The 13601-nt window shown below is 39.7% G+C and overlaps 1 protein-coding gene across 13 annotated transcripts in view; it reads right to left on the minus strand.

Annotated features, from left to right (window-relative positions):
• Positions 1-13601, minus strand: part of CTBP1 (C-terminal binding protein 1) — a 234332-nt gene that overhangs the window by 120261 nt on the left and 100470 nt on the right. The gene's annotated exons all lie outside the window — the stretch shown is intronic.

Consider the following 13601-nt stretch of genomic DNA (forward strand, 5'->3'; position numbering starts at 1 on the left):
GCCTTGTTAAAATAAATTTTATGTAAGTTCTCTGAAATCTAGTATTCATAAACATACCCCTGCCATTTATAAAAATCTACAGTAACTACCTGTAAAAAAATCCATCTGTAATATGGAAAGGACCATGGCTGACAAAGGACTTGCAATGTCTTGGGCTTATTTAAGAGTCTCCTTGCTTAACAAAGGCTACTTTTACTTAACAGTGTGTGTAGAACAAGAAGGCATTTGGAAGTCTCTCACTTAGAATTCAATGGCAGGAACTGGCGTTATAGAAATACATTTCTATTACCAGACATTTAATTTGAAATCCTTGCATTCATGAAGTATTTACTGCCACAGCACACAAGACATAAGTGCACTTTTCCAAATATAATCCCCCATCTGATCTATAATTCATTTTTTATAAACTCTGTAAGTGCTGTAGTAATGCCATTCAACAACCTTATTTTCAAATTGAATCAAACTCTGTACTACCATCCAGAAATAGTTTTGTGATCTCCACTGTCCTGCTGTCAACAGACCACTGAATTCCTCTGAGCTGAAATACAATGTCACAAACTTAGCTGAAAAATATCTTCCATGTGCCTTCTCCATACAGAACCCAGGCTGGATGATTTCTCTCCTTGTGTAAACAGGTATATATAAAACATACAAGATTCTCTGGACAGAATTCAGGTTTATGAAAAGTCTTGTTTGTTTCCCTATTCCCATTCTCTGGATGAGGCCATTAAAAACGTCTCTACCAATATCCTGTTACAAAGCTAAAAACCTCCTGTTTCTCTTGCTGAACCTCTTCCCTGAAAGTGCTAATGGGTAACAAAGCAGAGACTAATTGAAATTGATTTTTGCTGAAGCAATTTTTACATCTACGAATTTTTCTAGGAAGAAAACAAAGAAGTCATTGGCAAACAGCACTTGAGCAGCAGTCAGGGATGGCTGGGAATCCACAGACATAAGAAGGAAAAAACAGGTTTATGTTTTGAACAAATTATCATTTCCTAAAGAGAAACAAGCTGGAAATCAATAGTGTTAAATCAAACAGTGGCAACCAGTCCAAAATGTTTGCCAAGCTAAGGTGGTCTAAATGCCACTGCTGTGGGACCCTTTCAAGTAAGGTAATATTTCCAAATATCCAATCAACCTCCAACATCCAATCAATTTCCCCTGGCACAACTTGAGGCCATTTCCCCTTGTACCATCACTTGTTACTTGGGAAAAGAGACCAATCCCCACCTCAGCGCAACATGCAAAATTAGAAAATTAACGGGGTTTAAGTAAGTTTCTATTATAAATTATTATCTGCTCACCCATTAAATAATACTGTCAAATAATATTAGCACACTAGGGAATGACAAAGTCCAAACAGGTGCTGCTTCCAGGCATTGCTGCCACATCAAGAGTGGAAGCAATTCCTGGAATGGGTGACATCTGCACACCAGCTACGAGGGGTGATGGAAAATACACTCAAAAGGATGCCCAAATAGTTAATTCCAACAGTTCATCCTTCTTCAGCAATCTAAGCCCACATTTAATCACACTGAATCACCTGTCTTAAAAAATACACTATTTCCCTGTGTGACTGCTGTGCTTTTTATGAACACGACTGCAGTCTCTTGTGTTAGGGGTCCAGTTCAGAGCAGCACTGCGTGCTGTACAGGCTGAAGCTTTGTAGTGTAACTCCACAGCTGGCTCCCTCCTGAAAATGCCCCCAGTCCCTGCACTGCCTCATTTTCCTTGCAACTACAAGGAAATAATGGCATTTAAAGAAAGAGAGAGAAAATCAAGTGCCTGAGTGCCTGCAGGAGTATTTTTGGTTGGCATTTAGCTGCTGCTGGTTCCCGATGCCCACAGAGAGTGACAAGTGTAACTTTAAAATCGTAAGAGAACAAACAGAAAATCTTTTCCTGGCAAGCTGTCAAAAAAACCAAACACTACTGTACTGCACAGTAGAGTTTTATTCTGGGTGGGCCCTGGATACAAGCACAGAAAAACTGAACAGACTCAAAAAAGCTAAGAGAATCAGAACTTCATTTAATAGAAAAGAACTGTGAGAAGAAAAAGAAATGCCTCAACTGCTCAGAATTTCTTTATAATAATTGGGAATTTTTATTGCAACATAATCAAAAACCAGTAATAACCCCCATATAACCAGGTTTGATAGTGCTACAGAAAAGATAATATATTTTGAATATTTAGGTTACTAGCATGGATTCAGCTACTGAATGGAAATTAGGTCTAAAATCACTGGAAGTTAGCACCATCCACCCAGACCTGGGGGAGTTTTTTAAAAAATCTCCCCTTCCGTGACCAAATGGTCAATTACTGTCTCAGAAACTACAATATTAAACCCATTTTAATGAGGAGATTCCACACCATTAACAAAAATTGAAAGTCCCACCACAATACAGCTCAGAGTGAGCACTGCAGAGAACACAAAGCAAGTTTCATTTCTCTCTTAACATAAGGGGATGCATTTTTCTACTCATATGTGTTTTTGAAATATAAAAATATAAAATATGAAAGGTCCTTAGTGTAAAATTAACAGTCACCACATAACTGGTTTGTTAGAAGAACTTAGACAACTCAGATTTGTGCAGGCAATGTAACTGTTCAACAAAAAGAAAGTACCAAATATTAAATTAGAAGATGAATCAACTTCAAACTCCTCTACCCAGGTCTTGCTTCACTTGGGATAAAATGAAGGAGGCACTAACAAAAAGTACTTCACATCCAACCAAGAAACCAGGGGTTTTATTGACTTCCAAATGAATTAACAAAAGAAAGTGTAAAATGGCTTAGTGTATTTTTCCTTTGCAGGGAAATTAAGGTTTTGGTAACTTCGGTCAAGTAGACCTTTAAAAAGATCTCCAAAGGAACTAAGTTACATTGTGCCTCCATGAGTCCCTACCCTGTGAAGATGTAAAGGTCAGACAGGTAAAACCAAAGTCATGAGCACACCTGCCCTGTGCTAAAACCCTCACGTAAAGATGGAGCTGAAACACCTGCACAGCCAGGCTGGACACGGGGCAGGACACAGAGCAGGGTCCAGCACCTCTGGGCAGCTCCACATGGACACCAGTGCCTGCACTGGGAAACACGAGACACAACTGGCTATGGATCCACAGCCAATGACGTCCCACCCCTGCTCATTAATTACAGCTACACAGCCTGTGTTTAATTACCTTTTACGAGCAGAAGGCTCAATTAGATGAGTAAGGATGCTGTACAGTAACGCTCCGTTCATGTGGATTCTGGTATTATAAATCAGAAAATTAAAAACGGAGATAGTGCTTATGATTCTTGATTAAGGCTTTGTAACAAATAACAGCCAGTCCTGTTCAATCTCATCCCCTCATAGATCATGACCAGGACTCTCCCCAGCCTTGTGTGGGTCAATTCCTATCCAGCAGAACACCAGTGGCCACCCCACTGAGCCCACAGGGATCTGACCCAGATGGAAGAGCAAGTTCTGTGACATGTGAACACTACAGATCACACTGACAGGAACAACCAGTCCATCCTCTGCTGGCAAATTCCCACTGTGGTCCAAACCCAAGCCTGCAGAGGACAGGGCTTGCTTGCTGTCAGTGCTGCAACCCAGCAACATCCAGGAAACTCCGGTTCCATCTCCTCTTCAGCCATAAAACAAAGAGGCAAGATACTGAAAAATGGAGAAATGTCTGGGAAATTCTGGCTTCCTCCTTCACCTGCATCAAGTCAAATGGTCTTTTAAATGGTCTTTCAGTATTTTACATGCAATGTTTTTAAGGTCTGCCTGAATTCAGGTTTTTTTTTGATCCAAACTTTGCCAGTTGTTTGGAGCATGTCTGCCATGGCGCCGCTACCAAGCAGACTCTTACTAACCTAAGTTTAAGAAAATAAAGCACTTTTTTTTTTTTTTCTGAAGAAGGAAAACAAAGAAACTTAATATTTACCATATGATGGTATCAAATGCAGAGAGGGGGAAAAAAAACCCAAAACACTATGTATTGATTCCCTTTCTGGGAAATTAGGCAAGGAGCACGGGACATTTTAGCAGAGAGGAAAACAAGTCTTTCCCCAAAAGGCAATAACTGGGACGTACATGGGGTCAGGGTTACACAACCCCGGCAAGCCGTGATTGATTTTCCCTCCAGCCAGGGAGGGCTGAGCATCCTGGAATGCCTCCATCCCCTTCTCCAGCTCACCTTCTCCAGCTAAAGCCTCAGGGAACAGCAGGAACCATGAATAGTGCTACTGTTTGGGTTTTAATTGGTGGGAAAAACCTTATTCCTTATTCCCTTTTATTTTTTTTTTTGGTTTTCAGTTACAAGCACCACCAGCAAGTTAAAAAAAAGACAGCAAAAAAAAAAAACAACCTCATGACTTGACATTCTTTAAAAAAGCTTTAGTTAAAAGTAAGGCAATGAAACCAGCCCTGTGATACAGAACATATTTGCTCATTCAAGCACTGGGCTCAAATGAGCATTTTGCAATTCTGAACTGGACCTGCAGATTAGTCCTGAAAAAATATTCCATCAGAAAAGCTTTTGGTAATTTGATTTTGAATTTTAAAATAAGCCTGTTTTCCTCCCGGTTACAAAGAGAGCATCCACATCTGAAAGAAGTTATTTTCCACCCACGTAGGGATTCCACCCATAATAAAAGGTCACTTATTACCCCACTTTGTGAATACAAAAGAAACCTCCAGCTGAATGGGGTCTCCACCGAGGGGAACAGATGGGCCAAGCGTGTAACACAGCACTGCTGTATTGACTGGTGATGGAACCGAAATCGCATCGCCATGGCAACCCCTGCGCTGCCTCCTCCCTCAAGACAACAAGAAATAGCTCACGAGAGGTATTTTAGGAAAGCCATAAAAAGAGAAAAACCGTGTTTCTTGCTTTCCAATTATTTAAAATGTACCTACAAAAGGTGCTTTCAGGAAATGGGTGGATGGCGTTTGCTTCCACGAAGTGAAAAAATCATCTTTGCCTGTGCTTTAGAAAGTTGCAGTGAATGCTGGGTCCTGATCAGCCTTCTAAAATGTTAGCTCCAAACTTTATAGCCCTTCCACTGAAAACCTTTATGCTGATTTTCTGGTGTATCTACTTTGGGGTTTTATTTTCCTAATTAGATAGAGAACTGTCTGAAGCAAGGTCTAATGAAATCCAGCCTGTTCCTTCTCTGCAAAAGGCCAGGGGTTACACCTACCTGCAATGCTCTCATCGTTGTGGTATCGCTATTGCATTTAATAAATACAAATGCTGAGGACCACTTCTGCTTTGCAAAAATCCCTTTATAAGACTGCATCAAAAAAAACAAACCAAGACCAAACTCCCCAGTGTGAGGGAGGGAATGGAAAGCAGGTGGGTGCCAGTGAACTCCTGACTTCTTTCAAGCAGGATATCCCCAAGCTTTCAAACAATAATAAACACTTCATTCTCCAAATACAGTTCTCTGAAGGACTTGTTTCCTTCCCATTGAAATTAATTGGGGTTTAATTTTTAAGAGAAGATTCCATCTCTAATTTCAGACTTGGTTACAGTGATGGACGTCAGAGACATTAAAACTGTGAGATATCATTTACAAAAGGACAGATCTCCAAATGAAGTGGTCCTAGTGAAACGCTTGCACAAAGCTTATGAAACTAATAAACATATTTGATTTTCATAGCATTACCTCAAAACACCACGAACATAACCCAAAGCAGTTCCAGCTGTTTCATGTATACTTGAATAATTTTGGAAACTTTCATTTCTGACGCACCCCTGAAGGGCCCCACTTGGATTATAAATGTTTTTGTTTTGGTTGGCAGAAGCCCCTGTACAATCTTTGATTTAATATCAGCTTTAAAGCAATAATAAAAATAATAATCTCACTCACATGCCAAACCACCCATGCTGCCGTGGACCCCAGGGGAGGGACTGGCTGTGGGAATCCTGCTCATCTGTTCCCATTGTGTTTTCTTAACTCTGCAGATCTCAAGATGCTGTAACAGAGATTTCCTTGCCCCAACGTCTGGGCAGCTGAATTCAGTAGCTTTCAATTAAGCTTACAATTAAGTAATCCCAGCACTGGCACAGTAGGTTGTGTGCAGCTGCTGCAATTCAGTGTTACAGACTAGCCAAACTACATGTGATTTCTGAATATTAAAGATTTTTGGGGAATAATCACAAAGCTTCCCAAAGTTAGGTACAGCAGGCAATAGAAACAAGATAAATACCTTGGCTGTTCACTTTTTTAATTGTTAAATTCTGAAACTCAGTGGGGTTTTATCCTCACATCTAGGAATTGGCAGTCTTTAAAATGCATGTGATTTTTGTACGCTTTTGCTTGCTTCTTTTTTCTTAAAGCACTAAAGTTCTCCTCCAAAAAAAGTCTGAAAATGGCAGAAAATGTCCCTGCAGCCCTTTTCTCCTGCTTGCCACCACACAGCTCACTCACTCTCTCTCACCTTTCTTCTTATTTACAACATACACTTCAGCTCAAAGCATTTCCACTCCTTCCCACACAGAATCCACTGGATGATGCTCCTCACTGGGAGCTCCAGTGCAGGGAGCTGCAGGTGGCAGGACCTTTTCTTTCTACTGCTAAAAAACATACGGTTCCATCCCCAAACTCTTGCACACTCATCCCATTTTCTCCAGGCTGTGTTAGTCACCTCTCCACACCCCTCAGCACTGATAAACTGAGGGATTACTCTTGGGGATAAACAGTATCACCTCATATCTCTCTTAACTTTGTCTAGTTTATGATACCTTGGACAATTTTTTGTTTTCATCTTGGATTAGGCAAGTATCTCTCTCCTGTCTCCAATGACATGGTCTTTAAATCATCCTTGTGCATCTTCTCCAAACCTTTCCCCACCTGATGGAGGGACCCAGCTCTCAGTTCCCCTGGAGCAGCAATTAATTCCCTGTGCCTGAAATGGGAGTGATACCTCATTTTGGCCATGGCTCTGGTAAGGCAGCTCTGAAGTCCATGTTCATCTACAGAGTTGACTCACCACTGCAAGTATGGCATGCAGCTTTTGCTTTTGTGTATCTGACTTCATCCTCCAATTTATTAAATCATATATTAAAATAACCCCATAAAACCAGGTGATCCAGAGCTATCTGTGCCTGTGACTTCCTGTCTTCAGTAATCTCCATCTTTGTCTAAACAACAAACATCAATGATGTCTCTACAGTTTTTTTTCCACATCATGGATAATAATGTCAGCAAGGATTAAGGCAAAAAAATTCTCTACAGGACTCTGGTACAAACTGCCCATTTTTAATCCACTTCATCCTTAGAGTGTTTATTTTGCATCATTCTGGTTTTCTACTTAATATGTTGTATGGTATCAAGTCAAATGTCATAGAGAAACCTGTGAAATCAACACTATCACCCTCATTTAAAATAATCCCATAAAAAGACCCTGCAGTTTGACAATTTATATACTATAAATCAGTGCAGACAACTTAATTTTCTACAGTTCCAACCCACGCTGTTATTTTTTTAAAACATGGCAAGAAAACTATTAGTAGAGGCAAAAAGAAGTTGTAACCAGCAGAAAGTCATTTACACCACACAAAAAAAAATTACTCACAACCTTTTGAAGCTAAACCTGAGTTAAACTGGACACCACTGAAACTTGAGTTGCAGCAATAGCATCATTTTAGGAACATCTACCTCAGTCAGTAAGGCCCCTGATGCACCATTCACATTCCTGTCACTGCAAACAGGAGCAAGATTCCTCATCTTCAAAAAATTGTATTTTCACATTCTTATTCCTCAGATTCCATCTTACTGATTGAAAATTTTAAAAATGGGATTGACTCCGTGGAGGAAGAGAAACAAACAATAATATTCCCAGGGCTGTGGTGATATAAAGATATTAGTACAATAGGAAACTCATTTTGTCACTATATTGCACTGTGCAAATAGAAAACATAATTAATAAGGACAGGCATGTTAATTTGGGTTCCTTTCAAAACCTGCAGGCAAGGGGAGGAAGAGGGGGAATGACAATATTTGGCAATAGCAAGACAAACACTTGCAAATGAGACGTTTTTCAGCTCTCTTAACCAGCTTTAGTAACAACTCAGAATAAAAATAAACTTATAAACACTTTCATACCCTTTAGAGTGCTCCATTTAAAAAGCATATTTAATCTAAGTCATATGTACCATTATAACAATGCTCTTTTTGCCCTCAATATGAATTGAGACTATTAAATATGCATGTGAAATAGTAGCCCATGCTGGAATGTCTCCAGAATTAAATTCCCAATAGGAGGTTTTTTCCCTTTTTTTGTTTATGGGGGTTTTTTTTTGGTTTTGGGGGGTTTTATTCTGGTTTGATTTTTTTCTTACTTGAAGCCACAATGATATTCAAAACTAGGTCAAGCTTACAACACCCAACAAAAGTAAAAGCATCTGCAATTTCTTGAATTTTTTTTTACAGTATCTTCCTTTAAAATTTACTATTAACAGATTTTTCGTTTCCTCTGTGAAAAGGACAAATGCCGATTTCTCTGTCTCCCTGAAAACAAGCATCCACAAAAACAGGGTAACTACTAAACCACGGCTTTATTCCTGTCCTTGGGACACTTTACTGCTCTGACATTACATTTATTATCAAGTAAAGCCACTCAAACTACATGCAATCTAAAGAGTAACTCACTGAGCAAAACAGAGAATTTCTAAGAAAGTAAGCACAACCAATTCTACAATTTTTAGGAATAAACATTTATAAAAATACTTAAGATTCTGGTTTGCTATACACATGACTAAAACGGATATACACAACAACCTGGCATTGTCAGCACCTGGCTCTTCATTTGCATTTATCACTTTCTAAATCCTAACAGATGCCAAAGTCAACTTGTATTATTATTTTAAGAATAAAGCAGACTCAGAAAATTAAGAGAAGAAGGCATTACCTTCCCCTCAGCAGTCTGTTAAGCCCCTGATGTGCTTGACCCATGTCCCCACCTGAGGGGCAAATCCTCTGCCCCAGACTGCTGCACAAAGATGGGACAGCATCTTCTGCCAGGAAAACTGAGGAACCAGCCAGTTCAGTTTCCAACAAACCCTCAGCAGCCACTCCTCCCTCCATCCCCATTCCAACACTGGGTAGACAACAGTGCTTTCCAGTCACTCCAGGGACCTCCACCCTTATTAAAAGTCACATTTTCACCTTGTAGTGTAACACTCATCGGTTATGACTCACAGATTTCCTGCATTACAGCTTTTCAATGAACAGTGGTTTACCTAACTAAAAGTGCATTTATCAAGACAAACTGAAAACAAGTGTAAATCTAAAATTTAAATTCCATCTCTCTGATAAAAGGCTGCAGCCAGATCAAAGAAATCAAAGCAGCAGGGTTGCTGCAGCACATGAAAATCACCAGCCCCAACTGTGAGAGCTGTGGAGGGGAAGAGCTGGGGTGCTTGGGAGAGGGACTGGCAGCACCAAGAAGTGCAAGCTGGCAAGGAGGAGACCTGTGATCACCCAAGAAACCACCTTCAGCCTCTGCTGTAGATACCATAAGGATCTCATCAAATAAGGGCACAGAGCTAAGGAAATACAGGATCAGATCTACAGAGCCTGGGTAGAGGAACCTCAGTGGTGAACCCTGGTTTCAGTCAAGTCTGTGATAAATTAACCAGAGAAGATCTCTGGTTGATAACAGGGCAAAGTAAATATTATGAGTGATTAATAAACAAATGCCAGTCTACTTAATTGTCAATGCTGAATACCCACGAGTGGCTTTAGATCCACACAGCACCAATGACAACCAGTGGAACAGCAATAACCTGGGAAAAAGAAACAACCAACAAAGGATTAAGAGAAAAACCTCAGCATAAAATCTTTGGATGGAAAGAAGAACAAGATCATCTGGTCCAACCCAACCTCCTTCTCAAAACTGGGCTCCAAAATGCAATTTGTGCAATACTGCTTCCTAATGGTTTGGGAAATGGATGTACTGGTCAAGAAGTCCAGGGAACGCCATGAAGCTACACTATCATCAGTGATGGAGATGCTGCAACACAAGTAACTAGAAGACTAAATGCAACTTGAGGTCAAGATTTATGAACAGCTAGTGATGAAAACAGTGAAGAGATGCAGAGCCATTTACAACAACTAAATAACCCACTGTGGATTCCTTGAGGCACTTGAGAAGTGCTGACATTAGACAGGATGAAGAAGATGACAAACTCCACCATGAGATCTGGGTGGATCAAGACAAAAGCAGATTTGCAAACAGACTTAATAAACAAAATGAGGAGTTGGGAAAAAAACGCTGAATTCCTCTGTAGGGCTTGACATCCTCATCTCTCAAAAATAAACCAGTGCTGTGAAAAAGCTAACAAAAAAAAAGTGTGTTGACTTAGCAGTACTTCTCTTGAGCTGTGTATCCCTGGTGTTAAAAAAGGCAGAACTGTACCATGAAGAGCCTGTATCAGATTTCCTTTTCTCTTAGATAGTGTGCCATGCGTTGAAATGAAACTCAAAATTCACGTTTTCCAGAGGACCAGGGGACCAGCAATGCTGAAGCTGCTGGATGAGCACGAAGGGTTAGCACTGGAATGAACTGGAGTTTCCACATTCAAGCAGTAATTTCCAAAGAGTGGACCTCCATCCAAGACAAGCCTGGTTCAAAGGCTCCCATCAGACTGTGTCCACTGTGAGCACGTGGGAATTCAGGGCTGGGTCCCCTCCTGCAGCCTGAGGGACCAGCAGGAGCCTCCTGCCACCACCAGCCAAAAAGCCTTTCCCATTGGGACAGCCTTCTGTCAGAATCCTTTTGGGACAATGACAGATAATCACACTAAATTATGAATAAAAGAGGCAATGGCTTCTTTCTGGAAAAGCACCAAAACTGAGAGGAAAAGGCTCCTGAAAGTATTTCTAATAGATCTCTGAAAAATTGTCTACAGCTTATCAGTGAACACATCTTGGCATGAAGAATAATTAATTCCAAGAGTATTTGATATTTTTATATAATTTACATGTATATAAAATTGATGCAAATGTATATAATGTGAATTTATAGAAACATAAATTTTTACTAGAAGGGCACAGAGCCAAACTAAAAGGGAACAATGGACAAGATGTAAAATACAGTTGCTATTCCCATGCCTCATGCAGGGGTTTTCCTGATTCATGATAGAAGTATAAAGTAACACACATATTTTATTCATCAAAATATATTGCTTATAAATCTTCAGTGATATGGCAGTTCCACATTCCTGAAATCACCTGGAGTTTTAACTAATATTTCCTCTCATTGCAACCTGGTTTGCTTAAAAAAATTACATTACAGTTACTCAACACTTCTTTAAGCAATGAAACCCAGGTAGAAATCTGTTTATTGGTATCCAAATCCCCATATAAAACAACATTCAGTATTTCCTTGCAATTGGCCCCACAGTTTTGAAGTCCACACCACTATGGAAATATATAGGACAATATATTTATTGCAACCCATCCAAAGTTTCTTGACTGTTGATTCCATATCTGCTTCCCAGTGTCCTGCTGAACGTTTACATAAGATGATTGCTTTTTATCTTTCTTGCTTCAGACATGGCCTGACAAACACTTACAAAAGTGGTATTTTCCTGACAAAATGAATCATTTGTCTTCTACCACCAAGTTGCAGATCTTTGTTACAGAAATAGAAAGGCTAGAACATGCCCTAGGAAGTCTCTTTCTCTGCTTTGAAATTATAGGGAGCAGACATACTCAATTTGAAAATCCTGTGATAAAAAAAAATTAAAATTTAAAAAAATGGCACCATTTCCTGAAGCATGAGCTCATAATGGGAACAACATACTGTGACAAGTGATTTGCAAGAGGAAAAATACAGCATGGAATTGCACAACTCCTTTCTAAGTAGAAGTACTGACACCATGTTCTGCTGAGAAAACCTTTTGTGCCTCTGATTTAATGATAAATTTCATGTGATTTCTCCTGGTTGGAGGAATGGAACAGAAACAAAACCAAAACACTGTCCTAATGTGTTAGCATTAAACATCTCCTTTAAGAAATAAACTTTGTGTCTTTGATTGTTACATAAAATTCTATTTTTGGCATGAACAAGAGGGAGAAAAAGAACAAAATAACCACAATTATTTTCAAACCAAAATCCATTACAGGTCTAAAATCATGAAGGAGAAATCCTTTCTAAGGAAAAAACCCCTTAAATTTCCCGTCCTATATTCCAGTTTTCACCACCTCTACTTGGCAAACAGGTCAGTGCCAAACTCCTACCCACCCAATGCATCTGGAACAGCCTCACCCTCCTCAAACTCGTGTCCTTCACAGTGTTAACCATTTCTGGCTTTTTCCAGCTCTGACCTTCCCAAGGTTATCACTTCCTAACTCTATTTTCTCTCATGCTTTCCCTTCCCAGAAATGAGCCCTCCTCATCCAACATCCACCCAGGTTCAGATCCTGCTCTTTCCTCTGCCCATGCTGTTCCATGACCTGAGCAAACTCCATCACTCTTAGGCTGACAGCTCACACTCCGAGTTTCTCCAAGATGAAACTAATATTAAATTTTGCAAAGGTGCAGAACGTGCATTCCTTTAAGACCAAAGCAGAACCATCACTTTACTCTCCATCCTGTCTGCAGGATCTATAACTTTTCCCCTCAGCAGATAATGCCATCAAGCCACTGCTTCACAGCACAGCAGCAGCAGAGATTTGTCCTCACTCTTCCTGAGCCTTTTTGGACAGGTCTAAATTGTGCTGTTTCCACTCTGCAAGTTACAAAAATAAAGAGGAACAGCATCTTCTTATGACCATGAAGTCATATACTACACTTTTCCCCAATGGCCTTTATGATAACCACATTCCCCCACCAGGCTTTTGTCAAATACTTGGTATTTTCTTCCCTTATTCTTTTCATCATCTCTCTCTTTAAGCCCCTGCACTGAATTGGCTTTGGTGACTCAGGCACAGCTGAAGGGGTATTTTTTTCCCCATTTGTGTGTAAAAAGATGTAATTGCAGTTGCTCACCTACATTTTGTTTACTAAGGATACAGATCACCATTTTCCAGCTCACTGTATTTGCCTTCAAGCTTTCTGGCTTTTATAGACAGCATTATTCCTACATATGTCATCTTCTTTCTCCTTGACAAAAAATCGCCCACTGATGTCTCTCTGTTAGAATACAACAAATCATAATTATTAGTTAACAGTATAAATGTCCACCAGAGGACAAAAGCAAATCTGGGGCTTTTCCTTTGCTGAAAAACTCTTTGGTTTAGAGTTGCTTCCTACTTCTAGCCTATTTAATCTGCCAGTTGAAATACAGAGTGACCTCTCCATATGGCACTTTCAACATAGGGAAAAAAGATACAGATGCACAAATGTTTTGTCTAAAGCATGGAGAAATTGGAAAGCATCCTTCAGTTCCAATTTATTGTCTTTGCACTGATACCGTAATTTAGAAAAATTAAAATGTTCCAAAGTTTGTGTTTGATAATAACTAACATTTCTAAAGCAGTTTTTCAGATGCTTTTTTTGAAAAAATGGACTATAAACGTCTTCAGTATTAAGCAAAAGGGTCTTTTGTCAAGAAAAATACCAGTTACTGATGTCTCTCCAACAATCAAATGTGCCC

The sequence above is a fragment of the Sturnus vulgaris genome, chromosome 4 (genome assembly GCF_052056855.1).
Source record: "Sturnus vulgaris isolate bStuVul1 chromosome 4, bStuVul1.hap1, whole genome shotgun sequence".
Taxonomy (NCBI): Eukaryota; Metazoa; Chordata; class Aves; order Passeriformes; family Sturnidae; genus Sturnus; species Sturnus vulgaris.